The sequence below is a fragment of the Tamandua tetradactyla genome, chromosome 8 (genome assembly GCF_023851605.1).
Source record: "Tamandua tetradactyla isolate mTamTet1 chromosome 8, mTamTet1.pri, whole genome shotgun sequence".
Taxonomy (NCBI): Eukaryota; Metazoa; Chordata; class Mammalia; order Pilosa; family Myrmecophagidae; genus Tamandua; species Tamandua tetradactyla.
Window position 1 is genome coordinate 80,851,388 of NC_135334.1, and position 20,752 is coordinate 80,872,139.

At 35.0% G+C, this 20,752-nt stretch overlaps 1 protein-coding gene and 1 long non-coding RNA gene across 8 annotated transcripts in view; one reads left to right on the forward strand and one right to left on the reverse strand.

Moving 5' to 3' along the window:
- Positions 1-15,293, forward strand: part of LOC143644626 (uncharacterized) — a 31,098-nt gene extending 15,805 nt beyond the window's left edge. Inside the window, exons 2-3 of the long non-coding RNA XR_013156792.1 lie at positions 2,591-2,748; positions 15,039-15,293. This is a non-coding gene — a long non-coding RNA (uncharacterized LOC143644626). The remainder of the gene's footprint in view (positions 1-2,590; positions 2,749-15,038) is intronic.
- Positions 1-20,752, reverse strand: part of ZNF214 (zinc finger protein 214) — a 31,113-nt gene that overhangs the window by 7,593 nt on the left and 2,768 nt on the right. For 2 of the 7 annotated variants that reach the window (XM_077113853.1, XM_077113849.1), the window contains 3 exons: positions 20,285-20,340; positions 15,859-16,102; positions 3,910-3,961 (listed from right to left, as the gene is read on the reverse strand). The gene's annotated coding sequence lies outside the window, so the exon portion shown is untranslated. The remainder of the gene's footprint in view (positions 1-3,909; positions 3,962-15,858; positions 16,103-20,284; positions 20,341-20,752) is intronic. The other 5 variants (XM_077113851.1, XM_077113847.1, XM_077113854.1 and 2 more) reach the window with 3 other exon arrangements.

The window sequence follows — 20,752 nt, forward strand, 5'->3', positions numbered from 1 at the left end:
TCTATTTTCAAGATCATACAGTTCTTCCTCTTTTCTAATTTACACCCTTACTTTGGAAAAGCATACTCACGTAAGCTCAGTCAAACCTACAAATGGTTAAGCCCATGGACCTCTGAGAATTCCTCCCTTATTTTGGAAGAGTACACCCAAATAAATTAATCAAATCTATGACTGTTTAGCCCAAAGCCAATAGAAAAAAAAAATAGTGAGAAACAAGAAAGGTATTCTGCAAGACACACATTTGGTTTAAAGGAGAACCTCTAAGCATGGTTACCAGGAATAAATCCCAGAAATAATTTGAATTACTGTATACCTTAAGTCTTCGTAATTCCCTCACAATTGGCTGGGTATAGAATTCCAGAACAAAAATTTTTCTCAGAATAGCTCTTAACATTAGTCTCACTGCTAAGAAGTTTTGTTTTGATTTTTAATTCTAATTCTTTGTTTGTAACATTTTGTTTCCTCTCTGGAAGATTCTAGGATCATCTTTTTTTCCCAGATCCCTTGGTTTGTATCTGTTTTCATTAGGCATTCAATGAGCATTACAACCTGAAGACTTCTACTCAGCAGTTCTATCAAATTTCCTTATTATTTCTTTGAAAAGTTCCTTTTTTTTCTTCTGATGTCCCTCTTCCAGGACTCTCTACTTACATTTCACACCTATCAGTCATATATCATCCCCCTGGATGATCTCCTTATGCTTTCTCCATTTTCTCTTATTTGTGTCTTTGTCCCACCACCCGGGAGACTTTCTCAACTTGAGCTTCCAACATTTCCATTGAACTTTTTATTTTGGTAATGTTTTAATTTCTAAGAAATTAATCTTATTCTCTCATGGCTATTTTTCTTAGCATCCAAATCTAGTTTTATGAATATTTTAAAATCTTTCTGAGGATATTAATAAGGATTTTATGGCTATATCTTTCTTAATTACTTTGAGAATACTAACTAAAGTTTTATTAGGTTATCTTATATTCTCTGGCTAGTTTCATAAAAGTCATTACTCCACATTTACCCTAGTTTCCCTCTCTGAAGTTGGAGGTTTTACTCAACTATCTGATGATATTTGAGTGTTCATTCATATTTAAGAATGAGGGAATGAAAGGCTGATTGGAGCTGTGGAGGTTATTCAAATGCCAGAATTCTCTAAAGGTATTCAACTACTTCAGAAAAATAACTGTCTGATCTGTTTGTAGGGATAGGTGCCTGTCTGCTGCTGTTCTACATTTAGATTGAGATTAACCATTCCATAGACAGGTATTCAAGTTAATCCCTTTTTTTTTTCAACCTTACATCTCCGCCTGGACCACTGCTTCAATGGTACAAATGCATCCTCAGCCTGTAAGTTTTTATGGCCCATCAGTTCTTTTCTGATCTATATTTCCGTGTGAGTATTCTAAGAGGTAATATCCTCAGCCCTGAGGCTCTTAATACATTATTCCTTTTGTCTTCTAGAATTCTGTTGAAATTTCTCACTTGCTAATGGCTCTTCACTTCATCATAGCAGGTTCATAAATTTTCTAGTTTTTTTTAAAATTATCATCCGGTTTTAGGAGGGAGAAGAGATAAATATATACGTTCACACTGTTTAAAATTATTTCTTTTAGTAGAAAAAACATATAAGTTGCTCATGTGATGAATTAATTTTATTTCTTTGATAACATACTCTCAATTCTAAAATTCAAATGAAAGGTTTGGTAAAAATATTCAATGGATATTAAGAATAGGGAATTAGGTACTCTAATGAGTTTATCACAAAGTGGAAGGAAATTAAAGTGATATCCTCATCATAATCATAGCAGTAGTGAATATTATTGAGCATGTATTACCTGAACAGTACTGTATTATCTCATGAACACTCAAAACAATCTTATAAAATTATCAATACTGAAGGAGTGAGGAAACTAATATTCAGCAAAAAAAGCAGAGTAAAAACAAAACCCTTTCATTGGCTTTGATGGTTACCAGAATTTCTTTTAAAAACGTACTCATGAAATTTTAAAACAATACAACTGAAGTAATAGTTGTATTTTTACAATTTAGTAAAAATTGAAAGCCTCTCCTCCCCCAAACTACCAGTCTGAGAAATAACCACTATATAAAGTTTTCACATCGCCCTTTCTGATCTTTTTCTATGAATACACACAAACACATGCAATATCCCACTGATGTTCGTTCTTAACAAAGATGTAATTCTGCAATTTGCTTTTCTCATTTAATATATAGTATACAATTTCCCATTTCAGTGCATACAGACCTATCTTATTTGTGGTATTTTTAAGCTATGTCCACAAATTATTTGATATCCTCCCCTTTAAGAAATGAAACCTAATTCCTCACCCACTGAATATAGGCTTAGTGACTTGCTTAAGACAAGGAAATAAAAGCAGGAGGGCAGGTAATGGTGTACAATTTTGGAGACCAGATCATAAAACACACTGCAGCTTCCTCCTATGCTCTCTTTCTTGGATCACTGCTCTGGGGGAATCTATGTTCAGAGGACACTTAGGCAGCCCTGTGGAGAGGTCCACATGGAGAAGAATGGTGGCCTTCTGCCAAACAAACACAAAATGAAGCATCTTTTCAACAGGCATATGAAAGAGCCATCTTAGAAATTGATCCTTCAGCACCAGTGAAGGCTTCAGATCACTCTGTCCCGGCTGAAAGTTCGACTGTAATCTCAGGAGAGACGCTGAGCCAAAGCCATCCAGCTATGCTGCCCCCAGAATCCTGATCCTTAAATGTCAGGTAATAAACATTTATTGTTTTAATCCTGCTAAGGTTTGGGCTAATCTGTTTTGCAAAAATGTATAACTATTCTATTATTATTTGTAAAAGTTGCATAGTACTTCATTTTATGATGTGCCAAGATTTAACAGTTCCTATATTAATGGACAGGAAGATTGTTTCCAGTTTTTCGGCTGTCATGGTATAACACTGAACAAATCTCTTAAATACATCACTTGAGCACTCACTTATAATAATATTTCAGATAAGATACACTTCCAGAAGTGAAACTGCCAAGCATGTGCATTTCAATTTACTAAAAAATACTATGAAACTTCCCTCCAAAATACTTTTAAAAAATTAAAACCAGAACACATACATTAACAATTAGTAGTTACTAATTGTCTATACAGAAAAGTAAAAGTAAAGAACTACATAAAGTATAAAATAGATGACAAGTAATTCTATTAATAGAGAAAAGAATGCTAAAACTGAATTTTAAAATATACTTGCATACTGCCTATAATATATACATCCCAAAAGGCCTATTAAAATCATTCTCTATAAATCTGGAGCTTTGATTCCTTCTTGTAATTTTGAAAAGTTTTGCTTTATACAATTTGAAACATATTCTTGGGTATATACAAGATCATGATTAATATATCTCCTTGATGGATTTCTAACATTATGCAACCATTATATAGCCTTTTTATAACATTATTTTAGATATGTCTCTTAAAGCAGCATAAAGCAAGACTTTGTTTTTCACGCACTTTGTATGACTCAGTCTTTTTATAGCTAAGTCTTATACATTTTTTTTTTCTTTTGCAAGAGCAGGTACTGGGAATAGAACCCAGGTGTCTAGCATGGCAGGCGAGAACTCTGATTGCTGAGCCACCATGGCCTGCCCTTATCCATTTTTATTTATTATGATTACTGATACATTTGGACTTATTTTGTAAGATCTGATTTTTTTTTATTTTATTCTTTTTGGGTTTTTCTGAGATCTTTTTATTTTTAAAAAATGTCCTCTTATCCTTTCCTGTCTTCTCTTAGAGTGACAAAGTTGTATTTCATTTTTCCTTTCTATCTCTACTTTTCCCTCTATGATTTCAATTTCATGCATATTATTTCTGTGTTGTTAACAGTTAACCTAAATAGTTTTTAAACATGTACACTTACCTCTCTATTTTTTCTGTTAAATGAAATAAGAAAGAAACAAACCCAGGAAAGGCTGTAAGAGACATGATAAGGAGAGGTGATCAAATACTAGGTAAAGTTTACTGTTATCACAGACAAATAAAAAACCCAATAATACATGAAAAAGAGAAAGCATATCTGTACCTACTCTGAACTACAAATACTGACAATACAAACATGGATAAGGAGAAGCAGAGAAACAGTACATAAGAGTGAGCTAAATTACTTGTCTTATTAGGGAAATGACCTAAAGATAAATAATTTATTAAATGAATAGAGATAAATAAAAATCAAAGTGGGTTTCAAGTTAAGGGGAAGCACCATAAGAACCAAAATAGAATCAATAAAAACAAAATGAAAACAGAAGGCAATCTATTCCAAAAACAAGCAGAAGATGAGAGAAAGAAATAATGTCATAGCAAAAATAATATAACAGTAATTAAATGTAAATGGCTTAATCGTACCAATTAAAAGATAATTATTAAAAATAAGATTCAACAATATGTGGTCTATATGAAATACTTAAAAGAAAAATACATTGAAACTAAAAGGATGGATTAAATGTAAATGGCTTAATCATACCAATTAAAAGATAATTATTAAAAATAAGATTCAACAATATGTGGTCTATATGAAATACTTAAAAGAAAAATACATTGAAACTAAAAGGATGGAAAAAGATGTACCACCAAATAAGAACCAAAAGAAAGTTGGAGTAGCAAATTTCAGTTTGGATAAAATTTATGGTAAAACATTGTAATGGACAACAACGGTATTTTTTAAAATATACTAGTAAATGAATGATAAGACAAAAAATGCAAAATAAATTGCACCTATAAATAAAGTTCCAAAATGTATTGAGTAACAACTGTCACAAGTGCAAGGAGAAATAGACATACCGACACTTTTTAATTAGAAATATTTAATGGATCCATCTCATGAAATGATAGATCAAGCAAACCAAGAAAAAAGCAATATTATGAAGATTGAACAATACAATTAATAGATGAGTTATTTTCTCATTGTTGAATGCTATTCCCACAAAACACAAAGACACATTCTTTTCATGAACACATGTATGTTTACTAGATAGACTGTGTAATTGTCCAAAAAAGAAATCTCATTTAATTTCAAAGGGTCAAAATGATACACAGTACATTATCCAACTACAATGTAATAATATTGGAAACTAATAACAATAGAATAGATAAAATAACACTTCTGGAACCCAAGTAACATATTAAAGTAGTACTAATATTAAAAACAAAAACATAACAACAGTTAAGAAAAATTTAAACTGAATAATAATTATTCCACATTAAAATCTGGACACCAGATATAGAAAATTTTAAAGGAAAGTTCTTAAAGGAAATGAAAATGCCTAAAAATAACTAAACTAAGCATTCAAACCCCTCCCCAAAAAACAGCAAACCTCAAAAAAATAAGGATAAAATTGAGAGTTAAAGATGTAAGAAACAAATATATTTGATTGAGAAAAATACATGAAGCCAAAATATGTTCTTAAAAATTTGTAAGTCAGATACATGCAAAACTGATTTTGAAAAAGAGAGAAGATTTTAAACAGAATACAGGGCAAAATGGGGAAGTAACTACAGACTCAAGGTTTTAAAATAATACAAAGCTGTTATAAACTACATCCAAACACTGTTGAAAATCTATGTTAAGGGGACAAATTCCTAGTAAAGCATTGAATGTCAATATAAAATGCTGAAATAGATGAGAGAATAGAAAATGATATAGACCAATGATCATTAAAGAGACTGACATGATAGTTAAAGTTCTCCCTCCTACCCCAAGAATCTGACTCATTTTTATAGATGAGTTCTAGCAAACATTAAAATAACTGTTAATTAATACCCAATGACATTGTTTTAGAAAACAGGAAAAGAGTGAAAACTGCCAGCTCATTTTATATGGTTAGTGTAATCTTAATTCTAAAATCAGATAAGGACAATACAAAAAAATTAAATTACATATCCATTTTTAAATTTTATGAAAATGCAAAATTCCTCAATAAATAATTAGCTAACTGAATTCAATATTGTATTAAAAATATAGCTCATGATCAAGCACAGTTTATTCTAGGAATGCAAGGACAGTTCAATGAGATATCTATCAATATAATCCACTATATTAATAGACTAGAGAAGGAAAATAATAATTATCTCAACCAATGTAGAAAAAGCATGTGATAAAGTTTAACACCTATATATGATTAAAAAAATATTTAGCAAACTGGAAATAAAGGAAATCCTTAAACTAGTAAAGGTTATTACCTACCAGAAACATTAACCTTAATGGCAAACGTTTATATGTATTCCTGTTAAGATGGTAGGATAAGATGACTACCATAACAGCTACTTTCAAGTAAATACTGGAGGGCCTGGCCAAAACCATGAAGAAAGAAAGAATGAAAGAAAGAAAGAACAAACAAATGAAAGAACGAACGAACAAAAGAAAGAAAGAGAGAAAGAGAGAGAGAGAGAGGGAGGAGAGGGAGGGAGGGAGGGAGGGAGAGAGAGGGAGGGAGAGAGAGAGAAAGAGAGAAAGAAAGAAAGAGAGAGAGAAAGAAAAAGAAAGAAAGAAAGAGAGAGGAAGGAAGGAAGGAAGGAAGGAAGGAAGGAAGGAAGGAAGGAAGGAAGGAAGGAAGGAAGGAAGGAAGGAAGGAAGGAAGGAAGGAAGGAAGGAAGGAAGGAAGGAAGGAAGGAAGGAAGGAAGGAAGGAAGGAAGGAAGGAAGGAAGGAAGGAAGGAAGGAAGGAAGGAAGGAAGGAAGGAAGGAAGGAAGGAAGGAAGGAAGGAAGGAAGGAAGGAAGGAAGGAAGGAAGGAAGGAAGGAAGGAAGGAAGGAAGGAAGGAAGGAAGGAAGGAAGGAAGGAAGGAAGGAAGGAAGGAAGGAAGGAAGGAAGGAAGGAAGGAAGGAAGGAAGGACAAAGATTAAAAGAAAGAGCATAAAATGTCATTATTTGTATATAATATGGCTATTGAACAAGAAAAACCAAGAGTATAAGATCAACCATAAACTAATAAGAAAGTTCAACAAATTATCAAATATAGTAAAACAACAGTATAACTATATCAGGAATTAAATACTAGAAAATAAGATACCACCACAACAGCAAAAAAAGAAAAGAAAAAACTTTCTGTACCAAAAATACAAACACTCCTTTGAAGAAAACTTTCAAATTCCCATCAAGATGAAAGATTATCTGGATACCAGGAGAAATATGCTTCCATGTTCTTGGATGGGATGACTTAAATTCAATACATTTTCAGTCAAATTTCCGGCTGGATTCTTTTAAGGAATACAATGCACATTTTTTCTAAAACTTATTTGGAAGGAAAAAGGCCATAACTGCTTAAATAAACCAAGCAGCAAGACTTACCTTATCAGATGTTTAAATACCACTAAGCTACAGTAATAAAAAGTAATAAAAAGAGACAAATACCAATAGAACAGAAAAAAGAACTCAGAAAAATCAACCATGTGCTTGTTTATATACAGAAACTTATTAATAAGAAAGGTGGCTGTTTTGGTTTACTAGCTGCTGGAATGCAATATACCAGAAACGAAATGGCTTTTAAAAAGGGAAATTTAATAAGTTGCTAGTTTACAGGTCTAAGGCTGAGAAAATGTCCCAGTTAAAACAAGTCTATAGAAATGTCTAATCAAAGTCATCCAGGGAAAGATACCTTGGTTCAAGAAGGCCAATGAAATTCAAAGTTTCTCTCTCATCTGGAAGGGCACATGGTGAACACAGCGTTATCTGCTAGCTTTCTCTCCTGGCTTCCTGTTTCATAAAGCTCTCTGGGAGGCATTTTCCTTCTTCATCTCCAAAGGTCGTGGGCTCTCTGCTTCTCATGGCTATGTGGTTCTTCCCTGCTCTCTCTGAATCTCCTATTCTCCAAAATGTTTCCTCTTTTATAGGACTCCAGAAACTTACCAAGATCTACCCAAGTGGGTAGAGACCTGCCTCCAGGTAATCCAGCTTAACAACCACTCTTGATTGAATCACATCTCCAGGGAGATGATTTAATTACAGTTTCAAACATTCAATATTGAATAGGGATTAGAAGAAATGGCTGCCTTTTCAAAATGGGATTAGGATTAAAACATGGCTTTTCTAGGGTACATATATCATTTCAAACCAGCACAGTAGCACTGAAAATCAAAGAAGAAAAAATGAATTATTTACTAGTTTTGCAAAAAAAGGTTAACCATATTAGGAAAAATAAAACTCGCCCAGCTTAATATACCACCTGCAAAAAAGGACACTACATGGATTAAACACTCAAAAGTTAAAAGGAAAATGTTAAAAATTTAAAAAAAGAAAATTTTGGAATTGAAAAAAATATTTACCATTGTCAAATGAATCCAAGATACAGTTCTTTCAGGGAAAAATATTAACAATAAAATAGATAAATCCCCAGCCAACTAATCAAAGAAATAAGAAAAAAGGAATGAGTACAAATAAAAGAAGTTAGAAATGATACTGGGTAAATATCATAAAGAGAAAAATTTAAATGAATATCAGGTGAGCACTTTGCCTGATTCTTTAAAAAATAAGTTTGGGGAAAATGTGAATGGGAGAAATATATTTTCCTAGAAAATCATTCAAAATGGTCCTAAGAGAAGAGAAAAAGTATGAACAGACCATAAATTGTGAAAGAAATTAGTCAAATTATCAACAAACTGCCCTAGTTATTAGAGAAATGCCAATCAAAACCATAATGAGGAGAACTTCTGGGAAGATCAGCAAACAGAGCAGGTCGAGCTTAGCCCTGCTCCATGGAGGAGTTGGAGAGGGGACAGTAGAGCAACTGAGGAGTCAATTTGGGAGTGTGGCTGACCTGGGAAAGCCTTCTGCACCACATGCAGCAGCCCTGACTGCAGAGGCTAAGGAAGTGGGAAGCAGATGGCTGGAGCCTGGCGTGGAGGCACAGAACCCGCAGGAGTGCACAGACAGGAGCCCAGGACTAGGAAGTAAGCCAAGCTATGGGCACGCTACCCTCACCAGCGCAGCCCCATGACCACTCACGTCACACCCCATGCACCCAAACACCGTCATCTGTTCCCACGTCTGTGCTCCAGGTGCCCCCACCCCAAGTGCAGGCCAACCCACCTCTTCTGCACCCCTCCTGAGCACTGCCTCCCCCTCCCTGTTCCCTACAGGTGATTGCCAGTGCATAAAGACTGTAGGCAATAACCTCCATTCCTAGGCTGCCCCTGCTGAAGCCCCTCCAGCTATAGTCCATAGTGTTGCACAGCCTCACTCCACTCCACCTGAGCTCTGTGCATCCATTTATGGCACTCCCAGGCCCACACATGCACACGGGCCCCCAATCACATCATCCAGCTCTAGGAACGGCACTTTATAGCAGTCCTAGAACCAAGCATGCACATGGCCCTCAGCCATATTTCCCAGCTCTGAGAAAGTGCTGACCTGCACAGCTGGGTCACATTTGCCCCAAACCACAAAGGACTAACGCTGACCTGCTGTCACAGCTCTGTACATGCACACAAAGGGCACCGTGCCTTAGACCAGCACGCACCAGTGTTATGTGCTCCAGACATGTGTACTCGCACAATTACAACCTCTCTGGCCGCTGGGTGCCCAGGTTCACAAGCATCAGCGTAACATCCCCAACCTGTACTTATACCTGCCCTGTAATAAATCACCTTACTGAATACCGACCCCGTGCCCTGCTCCCTGCTGTACAACCATCCTGCAAACACAAGGCCTTAGACAACTGAAAGAAATCAACTCCCAAGTAAATTAATCAAGATATTTACATGCAACAAAGACAGCAGAAGATCACTAAGTATATCAAAATGCAGACAGAAATAGCCCTGCCTAATGATTAAATTAAAACACCAGAGGAGGCACAGACACTGGAACAACTAATCAAAGATGTCCATACAACTCTACTTAATAAAATAAGTGGGATAGCAAATGGTATAAAGGAGATCAAGAAGACAGTAGAAGAGCATAAAGAAGAATTTGAAAGAATAAATAGAAAAATAGTGGAAATCACAGAGATTAAAAACTCTGTTGACCAAATAAAAAACATACTAGAGGCACACAACACCAGATTTGAGGAGATAGAAGAAAAAATAAATGATATGGAGGACAGGATAATTGACTTCAAAGAGTCAACACAGCAAATAGCAACAGAGATGGAAAAAATTGAACGGGAATTCAGGGAAATGATAGACAAAACAAAGCACAAAAATATAGGAATCATTGGTGTCCCAGATGGAGAAGAGAGGAGTAAAAGGCAAGGAAGAATAGTTGAGGATATAATGGGGGAAAACGTCCATCCCTCATAAAGGACATAAAATATGCAAGTCAAAGAAGCTCAAAGAACTCCAAACAGAATAAATCCAAATAGGCTTTCTCCAACACACATATTGATCAGTCTGTCAAATGCTGAACAGAAGCAGAAAATCCTGAAAGTGGAAAGAGAAAAACAAACTACTACATACAAGGGAAACCAAATAAGACTAAGTTCAGACTACTCAACCAGCACCCTGGAGGCGAGAAGGCAGTAGTATGATAAATTCAAGATCCTGAAAGAGAAACACTTGTAGCCAAGAATTCTGTAGCCAGCCAAATTGTCCTTCAAAATTGAGGGAGAGATGGAAGCTTTCACAGAAAAAGAAGTCCTGAAGGAATTTGTCAACAAGAGACCAGCCCTACAAGAAATACTAAAAGGAGTTCTGTCAGCTGAAAAACAAATGACAGGAGAGGGAGGTCTGGAGGAGGGCACAGCATTGAATAGTATCACTAAAGGTAATTTAAAGAATATAAGACAAAGAGGGAAAAGAATATACAGATCTGACAAATAAAATAAAAAAAGATAAGATGGTGGAATCAAGAAACGCATTTTCACTCATAACTTTGAATGTTAACGGACTAACCTTACCAATTAAAAAATATGGATTTGCAGAATGGATTAAGAAACATAATCCAGCTATATGCTGCTTACAAGAGACTCATCTTAGATACAAGGATACAAATATATTGAAAGTGAAAGGATGGAAAAAGATTTTCCACGCAAGTTGTAACCAAAAGAAAGCAGGAATAGCTATACTAATATCAGACAAAATAGACTTTAAATATAAAGACATCATAAGAGACAAAGCAGGGCACTATATACTCATTAAAGGGTCAATTCACCAAGAAGATATAACATTAATTATAAATGTTTATGCTCCCAATTAAGAAGCTCTAAAGTACTTGAGACAGATATTGGCAAAACTGAAGGGAGTGATAGATGTTTCAACAGTAACAGGAGACTTCAATACACCACTCTTCTATAGATAAAACAAGACAGAAGATCAATAAGGAATTAGAGAAGTTAAATAACTTGATAAATGAATTAGACCTAACAGACATATATATGTCATTGCACACCAGAGCACAAGGATATACATTCTTCTCTCATGCGCATGGAATATTCTCCAGGATAGATCACATGCTGGAGCACAAAACAGGCCTTTATAAATTTAAAGATACTGAAATTATTTGAAGGACTTTCTCTGATCACAATGGGATGAAGCTGGATCTCAATAATCACCAAAGAATAAGAATATTCACAAATATATGGAGATTAAATAACATATTCTTAAACAATCAGTGAGTCAAAGAAATTGCTAGGGAAACCAGTAGTTATCTGGAGATGAATGAAAATGAGAATACAATTTATCAGAACTTATGGGATCCAGCGAAGGCTTTGCTGAGAGGGAAATTTACTGCCCCAAATGCCTATATTAAAAATCAGAGAAAGAGCAAAAATCAAGGACTTAACAGCAAACTTAGAGGAACGTGAGAAAGAACAGCAAACAAACCCCAAAGAAAATAGGAAAAGACAAAGATTAAAGCAGAGATAAATGAATGGGAGAACAAAAGAATAATAGAAAGAATCAATAAAATCAAAAGTTGGTCCTTTAAGAAAATCAATACAATTGATGGGTCACTAGTAAGACTGACAAAGAAAAAAAGAGAAAGGATGCAAATAAACAAAATCAGAAATGAGAAGAGATGCATTACCACAGACCCTGAAGAAATAAAAGAAATCCTAAGAGGATACTATGAACAACTATACACCAACAAACTACACAACTTAGATGAAATGGACAAATTCCTGAAGACAAACAAACAAGCTACACTGACTCAGGAAGAAATAGAAGATCTCAACAAACCAATCACAAGTAAAGACATTCAATCAGTCATCAAAAATCTTCCTATAAAGAAAAGCCCAGGGCCAGATGGCATCACAGAGGAATTTTATCAAACGTTCCAGAGAGCCTTAATGCCAATCCTGCTCAAACTTTTCTAAAAAATTGAGGAAAAAGGAACTCTACCTATTCATTTTATGAAGCTAATATCATTTTAATACAAAAAACTGGGTAAAGATGCTATAAAAAAGAAAATTACAGGCCAATCTCCCTAATGAACACAGATGCAAAAATTCTCAATAAAATATTAGCAAATCGAATCCAACAACACATTAAAGGAATTATACACCATGACCAAGTGGGGTTTATACCAGGAATGCAAGGATGGTTCAACACAAGAAAATCATTTAATGCAATATAGGACATTAACAAATTGAAAGAGAAAAGTCACATGATCATCTTGATTGATCCTGAAAAAGCATACGACAAAATTCAGCATCCTTTTCTGATGAAAACACTCCAAAAGATAGGAATCAAAGGCAACTAAAAGGGAACATATGAAAAACTGATAGCATCGTACACAATGGAGAGAAACAGAAAGCTTTTCCCCTAAGATCAGGAACAAGACAAGGATGCCCATTGTCACCATTATTGTTCAACACTGTGCTAGAAATTCTAGCTAGGGCAATCAGGCAGGCCAAAGAAATAAAAGGCATCCAAATTGCAAAGGAAGAAGTAAAACTCTCATTATTTGCAGACAGTATGATACTATATTCGGAAGATCCTAGAAATCTTCAGCAAAGTTACATGAGCTAATAAACAAATTCAGAAAGGTGGCAGGATATAAAATTAATGCGCAAAAATCAGTAACATTTCTACACACAAGCAATGACCTAGCTAAGGAATCAGTTAATGAAAAAATTCCATTCAAAATAGCAACTAAAAGAATCAAATACTTAGGAATGAACTTAATTAGGGATGTAAAGGACTTGTACATAGAAAACTACATAACATTGCTAAAAGAAATCAAAGGAGATCTAAATAGGTGGAAAGACATTCCCTGCTCATGGATAGGAAGGCTAAATATAGTTAAGATGTCAATTCTCCCCAAATTGATCTACAGATTCAACACAGTACCGATCAAAATTCCAACAACCTACTTTGAAGATTTGGAAAAGTTAACTACCAAATTCATCTGGAAGGGAAAGAGACCCCGAATAGCTAAAAGCATCCTAAAAGAGAAGAATGAAGTGGGAGGATTATACTCCCTGACTTTAAACTCTATTATAAAGCCACACCAGTCAAAACAGCAGGGTTCTGGCACAAAGACAGAGGCACTTACCGATAGAATAGAATCAACAGTGCAGAAATAGACCACCAAATCTACGGTCAACTGATTTTTGACAAGGCCCTCAAATCCTCTGAACTGGGACAAAATAGTCTTTTCAATAATTGGACATGGAAGATCTGGATATCAATAGCCAAGAGAATAAAAGAGGACCCCTATCTTACTCCCTACACAAAAATTAATTCAAAATAGATCAAATACCGAAATATAAGAACGAGCATAAAGCTTCTAGAAAAAAATGTAAGGAAACATCTTCAAGATCTATTAATAGGAGGTAGCTTCCTAAACTTTACACCCAAAGCACAAGCAACAAAAGAAAAAATAGATAAATGGGAACTCCTCAAAATCAAATGCTTCTGCACCTCAAAAGACTTTGTCAAAATGGTGAACAGACAGCCAAACTCAATGGGAGAAAATATTTGGAAATCACATATCTGACAAAGGATAGATTTCCGGTATATACAAAGAAATCATACAACTCAACAATAAAAGAACAAACAACCCAATCATAAAATGGGCTAAAGATATGAATAGGCATTTTGCTGAACAGCAAATACAGATGGTTCAAAAGCACATGAACAAATGCTCATTTTCACTGGCTATATGGGAAATGCAGATTAAGACTACAATGAGATACCACCTATAAGAATGGCTGCTATTAAACAAATAGGAAACTATAAATGTTGGAGAGAATGTGAAGAAACTGGGACACTTATGTACTGTTTGTAGGAATTTACAATGGTACAGCCACTATGGAAAACTATTTGGTGGTTTCTTAAGAAACTAAATATCTAGTTGTCCTATGACCCAGCAATAGCACTACTTGGTATATACCCAGAAGAGCTGAAAGCAACGATACAAACAGACATTTGCACACCGATGTTCATAGCAGCATTATTCACAATCACCAAAAGATGGAAACAAACCAAATGTCCAGCAACAAACAAGTGGATCAACAAAATGTGGTATATTCATACAATGGAATATTATGCAGTAGTAAGACAAAATGACGTCCTGAAGCACTTGACAAGATGGATGAGCCTTTAGGACATAATGCTGGATGAAATTAGCCAGATACAAAAGGATAGATAATGTATGATTCTACTTTCATGACCAGTATAAAGGTATTATCAGAGGCTTATATTACAGAATATAGGAGACTTAGAGATACACAGAAGCTGGAGATGGGTGAACCATTAGCTAATGAGGTTGAAGTACAATGTAAGGGAATAGATAGGAGCGAAGGTGATTCTACCATATTGAAGATGAACAAGATTGAAAGGGGGTACATAGACCTACATGTCCCACTGATTCATACTAATAGAAATATGAATTAGTTCTCAAAAGAATTACTTCAAAGATATGATTCTTGTATAAAGGGTGTTTAAGTCCAGGGCACAGGGGGAAAACTGCTATTGCATGCTATGAACTATGTTCAAAAGGAAACCAACAGCACAACCACAGCAACAGCAGAGGTAAATAATGCGGTGAGAGACTACAGTTAAGAGGAGGTTTAGATTTTCTATTTGGTGAGGGTGTGTTTACTGGTTTTCTTTCTCTTAGGAACAATGAAATTACCTAAAATTGAGATGTTGATGGACTGTAAACTTTCGGCCTTATACATGATGCTCAATGAATGCAGGAGGCTGAAGGATGCACTGATGGAGAAGCAGATTGGAGAACAATGGTGTATATTTATGAACGAAGGTTGTACTGCTAGAAAAAGGAAGAAAGTCGCAAAGCATGCAATGATGTGAATGAACATGTGGGACATTTGGTGAGATAAAATAAGCCTGAAGCAAAAGAACAGCAATGGTATGGTCACCTTTAGAAAATGTGTATAAGAAAACATGGGCCTAGACTGTAAGCTTTTAGAGCAGACACATTAAGTCTGGAATGGTGATTATTATTTCTGGATTTTGAGAGGCTGTATTATACATAGAACCTGATATTTAGAGATAAGATCGAAGCTAAAGAGGTTGGGGCTAAAGTAATTCAGAACATAGGGGTAAGGAAGACAGTGTCTATATTTTAGAACCACACATAGTCTTTGAGGCCAATGGAAAAAAGATTTATTTGGTCTATAACTGAAATTTTCTGTAGTGCATAATCTATTCAACCTATCTGTATAGTTCATTTAAACAACTGAAACACAGGAAGCACAGAATAAGAAAGAGGTCCTTTAATCCTGTATAGATTACTGTAATGCCTGGATATTTCCTAAACTATATTAAGCAGATAATCAAAAAGTACTGGCAATGTCCCCTGAGGGAGGGGAGAAAGAATATGGAGCTATTAAACCTCACCATCAGGGAATCCCCTGATACTGTGTCAAACTTTAGGGACACCCAAATCAATAGACCATGCCCTCAATCATGCTTACTTTTGTGAAGCTTATGTAGGTAGCAAGAAGCTTAGACTACCTACAGGCATGCCTAAGAGTTACTTCTGGAGGACCTCTGTTGTTGCTCAGATGCGGCCTCAGTCTCTCTAAGTCCAAGTGAAATAATTGCCCTCACCCCTATGTGGGTCATGACACCCAGGGGTGAAAGTCTTCCCCTGGTGACGTGGGAGATGACTGCCAGGGATGAATCCAGAGCTGGTACTGTGGGATCAACGATTCCATCCTGACCAAAAGGGAGAAAAGAAGTGTAATTAATAAAGCATCAGTGCCAGAGAGAGTTCAAATAAAGTTGAGAGGCTACTCTGTAGGTTGCTCTTATGCAAGCTTCAGGTAGACCTTGCTACCTATCATAACCTGCCAGCCCCCAACCAGGACTATTCCAGCCAATCCTAAAGAACACCTAAAGCAATATATAAGATTCCACAAGGGTTCCAGGTGCTAGAATAACTTTCCAGAAACCTACAACCTCCAGATGGGTCCCTGGTGCAGATAAGTCCTAAAACTTAGCCCAGCCTCTCCAGAATATCAGATAGTTCCATCTCCCTACCCCATATTAATGACGGACCCTTCCAATATCAAAAATTTAGAGTTGCCATTGCCCAAACACCCCTAAAGAGAGGGATGGAAAGATCAAAGGTGATGGTGGAGTTATACATAGAAGATAGGATTTAACAAATGAATATGAATGCTAAATCATTAAATTGATATCTTTTAGTCTTCAGTATTTTAGAGAAGTTAGAAGTAAAAACCTAAAATTGTGAAATTATAACCCATGTCAAAGTCTGAAATAGTGGTCTACAACTAACTGCGGTGCTGTGCTTTGAAATTTACAGCTGTTTTGTCTATATGTTATTTTTCTCAAAAAAAGGAAGGAAAAAAAGTCGATTGTGATGATAAAAAAATATTTAAGCCCTCTAGCCTCCTATATTCTGGAGCAGCTAGAAGGAAAAATGGGAGAGGATCATATGGTAGCTCATGACAAACTCTGGAATCTGTCCTGTAACTACTTGGTGAAGAGTGCTTTGAAAATTATTGCTTTTTTATTTCTTTGCTTTGTATATATGTTATACTATACAATAAAAAAATGTTTAAAAAAGTTAGTGAACATAATTGTGAATAATAGCACCAAATCATATGCTTGAATGTGTTTAGAAGGGGAAATTTTAGGTGGTATATATGTTACTAGATTAAAATTAAAAAAAAAAGAAAGCATAGGACTGCGCGACACAGTGAACCTTAATGTAAACTATGGACTACAATTAATAGTACAATTATAATAAGTCTCTCATCAGTTGTAACAAATGTATCACACAAATGCAATGGGGGGAGGGGGTAAATTGGAACTGTATTTTTTGCATGATTTTTCTGTAACCTGTAAGTTTCCGAGAAAAAATTTTTACTTAAAAATATAATAATGAGGTATCACTTCATACCTCCTGGGATGGCTACAGCAAAAACAAACAAACAAAAACAATGGAAAATAACAAGCATTGGCAAGGATGTATTGAAATTGGATGCCCCATATATGGTTTGTGAGAATGTAAAATAGTGCTACTATGGAAAACTTTTCAACAGTCTCTCAGGAAGTTAAGTATTGAATTACTATGGCTAATTGAAAGCAGAGACTCAAACACACAATGTTCATAGCAGCATTATTTACAATTGTCAAAAAGATGAAAGCAATCCATGAGTCCATCAATAAACAAATAAAGAAAATGCAATATAGCCATACAATGAAATATTACTCAGCCGTAAAATGTTCTGATACATGCTGCAACATGGATGAACCTTGAAAACATGTTAAGTAAATGAAGTCAGACACAAAAGGACAAATGTACAATTCCACTTAGGTGAAGTATCTAGAATAAGAAAATTCACAGAGAAAGGAGATTAGAGGCTACCAGGAACTGGGGGAGAGAGGAAATGACAAGTTATTGCTTCATGTGATGGTGTTCTAGTTTGCTAGCTGCCGAAATGCAATATACCAGAAATTGAATGGCTTTTAAAAAGGGGAATTTATTAAGTTACAAGTTTACAATTCTAAAGCCATGAAAACATCCCAATTAAAGCAAGTCTTTAGAAATGTCCAATCCAAGGCATCCAGGGAAAGATACCTAGGTTCAAGAAGGCTGATGATGTTCAGAGTTTCTTTCTCCGTTGGAAGGACACATGGTGAAGTCTGTTAGCTTTCTCTTCTGGCTTCTTGTTTCATGAAGCTCCCCTAGGGGCATTTTCCTTCTTCATCTCCAAAGGTCTCTGGTTATTGGACTCTGTGGATCTCTCATTATTCTGTCATGGTTCTGCTGCTCTCCCCTCATTTTCCAAAGGTCAATGGCTGGTGGACTCTGTGGTTCTCTTGGTCATGTGGCTCTGCTTGGTTCTGCTGTAGCTTTCTCATCGTTCTCATAAAGCATTCTCTCCAAAAACTATCTCCTCCTTTATAGGACCCAAGTAATCAAGACCCACCTGGAAAGGGTGCAGACACATGACCACCTAATCAAGTTTAATGCCCACACTTGACTAAGTCACATCTCCATGGAGATAATTTAATTACAGTTTGCAATATACAGTACTGAATAAGGATTAGAAGAATGGTTGTCTTTACAAAATGGGATTAGAATTAAAGAATACCTTTTCTATGGTACATAAATCCTTTAAAACCAGCACAGATTGGGTGATGAAAAAATTTTGGAAATAGTGGTGACAGTTGAAAGCACTATGGATGTAATTAATGCCACTGAATGTACACTTAAAAATGGTTAAAATGGAAATCTTATGTTACATATATGTATGACAAAAAATAATAATAACGGGACCAAAACTTTTTTCAAGGGAATTTTCAAATTTTCAAAGAACAGATTACTTGATGCTATTAAATTGTTTCAGGGCATATAGAAAAAAGAAAAACTATCAAAAATTTTTGAAAAGGGTAGAAAACACCAAGACAGCAAAAGTCAGAAAACCATAGACCTACTTTATTAATGGATATTGATGTTAACTTAAGAAAATAATAAAGTGAAACGTTATGAAATCCAACAACATACTTATATTTATAATTTATTGCTATATAGCTAATCCCTCCAAAGTTAATTATTTATTATCCTTCATGATTTCTCTGGGTCAGGATTATAGGAGTGCATTGACTCAGTGGTTGTAGCTCAGATCTCTCATGAGATAGCTGAAAATTGTCAATAAAGCTGCAGTCATCTAACAGCTTGATTGGATTCAAGGATTTACTTCCAGGGTAGCTGACTCACATGGCTGGCAAGGTGGTGCTGACTGCTGATGGGAAGTTTCAGTTACTTTCCATGTGATCCGTTTATGTAGGCCTGGGGTACCTCTCAACATGGTGGCAAGACTCCTGATAAGATGCAAGCAAAAGCTGCATCCTTTTTATGATATATTTGGAAATAACATAGCATTTTTCTGCTGTACTCCCCTAGTCAAGGCAATAAAACCCCAGAGAGATATGAGAGCAGGGGATTCAGACCCTACCTTTCAGGAGAGAAATGTCAGTCACATTGTAAGAAGGGTATGAAGGTTAGGATAAATTACAGATGTAGCTATCTTTGAAAAATTCAATCTGCTATAATACCAAAGCATATTGCCAAAGGTTCAAGAAGGTTCAAAATAGGAAATCTACTAAGTATAAGCTTCCTTATTAATGTCAAATAAGAAAAGCCTTAAAATTATTTTAGTTGATGCCAAAAATATTCTTCTTAAAATTCAACAGCAACAAGGCAATTTAACCAAACAATTCTAAAGACACCCCAATATATCTCAAATCCAAATGTAAAATATTAAAGGTGTTCACATTAAATGCCTTTTATGCATTGTCAATCTGCTATTTTTAAACCATTGACTTGAAAGCACTTGCTAATACAACTAGACAAAATTATGTATAGAAGTTATGACTGTCTATCTGGGAAACTCAAGAAAATAATTGAAAACTATTAGGAAATATGAATGTATTCAATATTCCAGCAGTTACAGTACTTGGTTTACAGCTTAGAGAAACTTACACACGTATAACGGGAGATATGTACACGTACATATAACGGAAGATATGTACAAGTACATAGTACTAGGAGTATAATTGCTGTAATAGCAAAAAAACTGGAAATAAACCGAACAGTAGTAGGATGGATAAATAAGTTGTTATAACATGAAACAGTTAACATCAGTGAAAAGAAATTACAACTAAATCAACATGGATGCACTGTAAAAATCTAACATCATGCAAAACAATCAAGTTACAGAAGATTATATACAATGATTCAATTAATATAATGCTCAGAAACAAGCAAACTAAACAATACTGTTAAGAGATGTACACATAGTCTAGACATAGCTAGGCAGAATTACAAAAGAAAAAAAGCAAATGTTTAATAAATGTAACACTTACGATAGGAAAGGGGAAGGAGTGGAAATTGTGGGAGTATTGGGGGCTCCTAAAAGTATCTGTTGGTGTAAATGGTAGGAGTTCATGTTACTATTGGATTTTAAATTATACATATATGTTTTCATAAATTCTTTCACATGAATGTAATATATCACAATAAAATTCAAATTAACATACAAAAGTCAATGAAATAATAGAGTTCAGATATATAAATAATCATTATTTTTAATGGTATTTGCAATAGAAAAATATACATAAATCCCCAGAAATAAACTTAACATTACTTAGAACCCTTATAACGGTAATTCTAAAATTGTTTGCTTATTTATCCTGTGTACCACTCAAAGATAACTTCGCATCAAACAGAGGTAACCATTGTTGGCATTTTGGCAAGTGAAGTATTTACTTATAATCTTATCTAATGGTTACCCTTAATAAAGACTAATAGAATTCAAATTAAGGCAAAATTTT